Source organism: Oryzias melastigma, linkage group LG16 (genome assembly GCF_002922805.2).
Source record: "Oryzias melastigma strain HK-1 linkage group LG16, ASM292280v2, whole genome shotgun sequence".
NCBI lineage: Eukaryota > Metazoa > Chordata > Actinopteri > Beloniformes > Adrianichthyidae > Oryzias > Oryzias melastigma.
Window position 1 is genome coordinate 7,962,745 of NC_050527.1, and position 6,024 is coordinate 7,968,768.

The following is a 6,024-nucleotide window of genomic DNA, read 5'->3' on the forward strand; positions in this document are numbered from 1 at the left end:
AATGTGAGCAGTTCTCATAAAATGTTGTTGCCTCTGATTCTTTGAAATTCACAGATCATATGGGCAAAAATATCATTTTAATGACCTACTCTGATGAAAATTGTGTTTTTAACATGGCGTTCATGAAGCTTAGAAATGCATTTCTGAATATTTTTTTTTACATAAATTGTTGAGAATCAGGAGTAGACACAAAAATGTCATTAGAAAAAAGTTTGTAGCTTTGAAGCTACTACGGCAAGCCACAAGCTCCATGCTCTGCTCCATTCTGATAGCTCCAATATTACTCATCATTTTTGTATAAGCTAGCAAAAGAAAGTATAAACAGATGGATGATGGGAAGTAGGGGCGGGCCCACGACTCATAGGTTAATTTCTAATGAACTCCCAAAAATTATGTCCCAGAAAAGGTATAGGTGGAGCCAAATAGATCCACGTACGTCTTTGTTTTCTTGAAGACACGTCATAATCATCGTTAAAAGACCACTGGGAATGCTTCTACAAGATAAAAACACATAGTTAGAGTGGGACTTCAATAAACATTACCGGTAAAAAGGTGAAATGTAAATGAAAGTTCTAACAGGTAAAAGGTTAAAATCATAGTGTGCTGCTTGATTGTACATTTTAGAGCAGGTCTCACCAGAACTGTTTTGCATTTTTGTCCGACTAAAGAAAACTTTGTCGTCCGTGATTGTTTTAAATATCCAGGAGCATTTGGACAAGATCATTCTTTTTAATTAGTTTTGGGGAAAAAAAAAACTAATTTAAGCTGCAATAGAAATAAGATGTAAGATCTAATTAGGACAGAAGTGGTGTGATGTGACTTCTCTTTTTGTTTCCTGACACAGCTCTGCTGCTGGGATCTGGACCAGATCATGGAGAAAGCTGCTCCACTATTGTGCAAAGCCACAGTAATCCAAGCAGCATATAAAAGCAGGGATGATTTTTATTTTTTTTTTTCAGAGTTGGTAGATTGAGTTTGGACTTAACTTTTGACCACCGATGAGTCTCCTATAGGGAATATGGATGTTCCCAAAAAAAGAAAAACAATCTTCCAGTTTGATTCTTGTTGAGTGGGCAGAAAGTTTCTCACCATCCAGAACATACAAATACAGCATCAAAGTGGCTTACAGTTGCCATGTGTGATATTTAGAAACCTCAAATACAGAAAAGTAGATGGAGAGCGAAAAGATCTGCTCTTCAGCGAGTGTGTTTCTGAAAAGTGTCAGAGAAGTGATGAGTGAGTCCAGCGGCCCGTCTCCATCGAACGCGCTGTAATTGTTGCCCCGCCTGCCCGTCTTGCATCCTGCTGGCTCAGATTGCACTCAGGGAAAGGGGGGGGGGTCTGGGAAGCGCCTTAAAAACCCACCACCGTACATGCAGATGGATTTCGCAGCACTCAGGTTCTATACTGCCTGAGAGAGACTAATCAAATCCAGAGAGCGGGGGACTGCAGGGGGTGAAAGGTACAAGAGAGGAGGAGGAGGTGGAGGAGGTGCAGGGTGGTGGTGGTGGTGGTGGGGGGAGTTAATGGTGGAGTTTGCAGAAAGCTGTGGGTAATGTGTCTGCTCTCCCATTTAAGTGGTGAGCAATCAGTGCAGAACACCTCGCCTCCAAACAACTGTGCCCTTTTAATGAAAAGACCGACACACACACACACACACACACACATCCAGTATATTGATACAGCTTTATTACACTGTCTGGCAGAAATTCTGTTAAGCAGCAAACTAAATACTTGTTGTATCAGGGGTTTTAAGACACCAAACTGTGATATTACATGTTGCACCCCTGAATCTCTCAAGTTTGTGCAGCTGTCATGTTAATAATGTCTGAGAATAGATGGAGCTTTCCAGAGGAAGAGTGAGTTCTGCGGCGGCGCTGATGGGCCGGGTGCGGTTCTGTGTCAGCTGTCTGGGAGGAAAACACTCGTCAGCAGACTTGGGACTTTCACACACACACACTGTTCCTGACATTTTCACACACAAGAGAAACCCCCCCTGATGATGAATTGTCCGTCTCACTCATTTTTTTTTTTTTTTTTATATTTATGATATGAAATGCTTCAGCCAGGTGATCCGATTTTCTAATTATTCAGCTGTGGGAGGATTTCATACATTTTCAACAACCTTTTGCCGCCACAGAATCACAGTCTCTGCGACTGTTTCCACACTGTTTGCATGAATGAAGAAGTGTGAAGAAGTCTGTTGTAATGACTGAGTGTGCTGCTTCCTCGGGCTTTCCTCCTCCCTCACTTATTTTCATAAAAGAAAACCAACAAAAACATTCATTTATCCGAGTGTTTCTCTATGAGGTTACTGTGAATTGCAGCTTTTTATAGATGGATTTTAATTGTCATCATTACCGTAATGAACATTTGATTGAACTTGGGTAAATAAATCAAACTGAGACGTCAAACAACAGATTAGACGTCAAATTAGGACAGTGGAGGAAGAGAAGAAAGAGATGCAAAAAGTCTGGAGGAAGTAGACACAAAACAAAAACACACAAAAAATATAAAGATAAAAAAATAGCAACAAAAACAATATAAATTCTATATAATCTTTTTTGCATAATAAATTTACCTTCAAGCAATTGGACGAATGCAAAAGCTAAATTTAGCTAGTTTGGAATATATTTGCATGCATTTCTGTATAAAAAGCATCCAAACAAACATGGAACTCAACATGTATCAGTTGGAAAATGAATCAAGCATAACAAAATGAATAAATATTCATTTCTTTTCTCTGCGGATGATGAGAATACATTTCATCTATCCATCCATCCATCTTGAGAAGCCACTGAATCCTTTTCAGGATTGCCGTATCCAAACCAGCAACTGTTGGGTGAAGGTGGGGTACACCCTGAAGAGGTCACCAGCCTCAGAATACATTTCATTTTTAACTATTTCAGTAAAAAAACGTATTTAATACGTGTATAAACACAATAATGATAAATAAAGATACAGTAATATAAGCTATTCAACATGTGATTCAAAGAGGGCTGAGACACAGGGACAGAGACGGATCGGAGCCATATTGAGTAAAAATGTATGGCAGGTTGGATTTTCGGTCTTTTTGAACAGAGTCTTCTCAACAGCCCATCTGTGCCATCCGCACCTTCTCGGACATCCAGCTGTCCCTCTGCCAGCGCCCACAGAAGCTGCATCCAAGCGACTTCTGCAGATGCAGAGGAATCACAGACATCTCTGAAGGGTTCTGATTTATTTTTTAAGGATGATCTTAATTAGGATGCCATGACAAGTGGCGGACTTCAAAGTTTAGGGGCTAACAATATGATGGTGCTCTTGCAGTGGTTGATTTAATCTTATTTTATTATCATTTTCCAGGGTAAAACAACTGTTAAAAATGTGATTTTTTTTTAAAGTTGTCAGACAAGTGGTACAAAAATACTTGACTGATGGTACAAAACAATCCCCTGTGGAGTAGTATCAACAACCAAAAAAAACTTTTAACCCTCAAAATTTACATTTTCGGACCCACCTTTTGCCTTTCTTTTTTTTCCCTCGTCTCATTCCTGACTTTCTTTTTGAGTTCTATTCTAATTTGTCTTTTTTTGTTGTTGTCTTGTTGTTGGCGGAATTTTCCACTGCTGCAGATTCACGGGGAGGATAAAATACTTTCACAAGTAATCTTTTGGCTTCTCTGTGATTATTTTTCTTTTTTTTGCGAAAGACTCAAATAATGAGTTGAATTGAAAATTATTTTAAAAATATTTTTTTCTTCTGTTCGGGATCCCAGAAGAGTCAGGGGCCCCAGGCAGTCGCCTACCTTTGCCTAATAGTGAGTCTGTCCCTGGCCTTCACCAAATAAACTTAAAATAGAGACATTTTTGGTGAGGAAATTGACACAGAATTCTACTGATTTCTATACAAATCAGGAAAGGAGAAGCTGAAATTAGCATTTTTTTGGCAATATGATGACATTAAAAGGGAGAAAGATTTACCAGTAAACCCTAAAAAGGGCTTTAAAGACTGGATTAAACTTAATTTTATGGGGGTTCCTGGTTTTCTGGGGCATTTCCTGACACAGAGGCAGGATATACCCGAGTCCATCACAGGGAAACACAACACAGTCACTCCTGAGGGAAATCTAGAATTGCCAATCAATCCAAAGAGCACATGTTGGCGCTGTGGGGAAGCAGAGAAATCGCACTGGGGGACGACTTCTTACAGCCTTCAGAACCAAAACACGAACTGTTTGAGGTTCGAAGTCAAATACAAACAGCAAAAACCTTAAACGGTGTTCAGAAAATGAAGATGTTCATTTAAAACCAGTAAATCTGTCCAGTTCAGTCACTTTGTTAGCACTGAAATTATTGTACTGTCTTATATGCAAATCAATTCAGTTGATTTACGAATTCTCAATTCACAAGGTTGGATCATGAAAACACAAAAAGTGTCAAAAATAGCTTTAATAAGATGAGTCCAATAAAGACAGATTAATAACTGTATAACAGCGGCTCATTTAAGTGACCAACAGATTGTTTTTTTTTTTTTTGAAGGAATCCCTGTACAGAAAACAGCGAGCGCACAGCTGTCTGCTTTCAACTGTTTTAAAATACACAAAAAGGACAGAAGCCACAATTTTATCATGTCAGCAGGATGATTGAGTTTGTGCGGTTGTTGCTTGTGTTACTGTTTTTATTTCCGAAGTCCGCCTGAGTCAGCAGTTTATCCCTCTGTGATGCTACACAGTCAGATTCTCGCCATGTCTTTTTGAGTTGCCATCATCTCCTCATACCTCCACACAGAATGCACAAAAACACAATTTGTGTACTAAAGTAGACAAAAACAACAATTTAAAAGTAAATCACATCAATACAGTTTATAAATTTATGAAAAACTTTATATAAAAAAGAAAAGTTACTCTTTTTGCCACTTTTATTCTTATTACCAAACTTTTCTTTCTGCCTTTCTGACTTCAGGCTCCACAGGAGCCACTTTTCTTGCCGCACAACTTGAAAAAGGAGCAAATTTGTCTCCAAGAAGCAACTTTAATGATTCTCAGCTTACCTATATGGATGTTTTTTTTCTTCTGTTTGCATCAAGTCATCTCTCTCACAGACCCTGTGAGGAAACGGCCAAAACGTTCTTCACCTGGAAGTCCAAACCATGGATCAGTGTCCTCATTAACAGGCTGAGATCTTTCAGAGTTACAGATATTCGATGCACCTGTGATTACATAAATAACAAGAAGCTTTTTTTCATTACTTTGTGACACCGCAGGTCCTTCTGCTCTGCGAGAATGCCATTAAATAGCAAGATGTGAGCTGTAAAAGTCAATAAAAGTATTTTAAATGCTGCTATAAGCTTGTTCACTCTCTCATATATGAAGGTTTTCCACTTTAAAACTCTGTTTATGTTAAAGTCCTCAATAAAAGCCAATGAGATGTTCCCCAGTTGTGAGATTTGTAACATCAACTTTAATTACTTTGTCCAGAAGATCAGATATCTTTTTTAATCACACACCCAGGAAGGATTTAATGAATTCTACACAACAGATTTACTTTCCTGAATCACCAATATAAATGTTTTCATTTTTAGATATTCGGTGTTCTTTTATTATCTAAAAAAATTAAACCATTTGAGTCCACTGATGCTTGAACCTGCTGATGTTTATAACAGTGGATGCTCAGAGGACTCTTTTTATATATCTAAGCACCCCTCCCCACTCAGACTTCACATATTCCCTTCTTCCCAACTCTCATTTATTTCCATTGGAGAGCATCGATTGGCTCATTTGAAGCCTTGGGTCTGGACTAATATTTCACTTCATGCAGCCTCACTCCATTCGTCCATCCTTCCCTCAATCGTGCCCCGCTCCTCGCCCGCTCTCATTAGTCCTGCCCTCCCACCCTCCGAATAATTGACTGCAGAGACAGTATGAGTTCAGCATGATGGGTGGAGGTCTTCGCTGGAACAAGCCCTCAAACACACGAAGGGAACGTTTTCAGATTCAAAGAAGCTTCATGAGTGAGGTCACAGATTGATGCACATTTTTTTTTA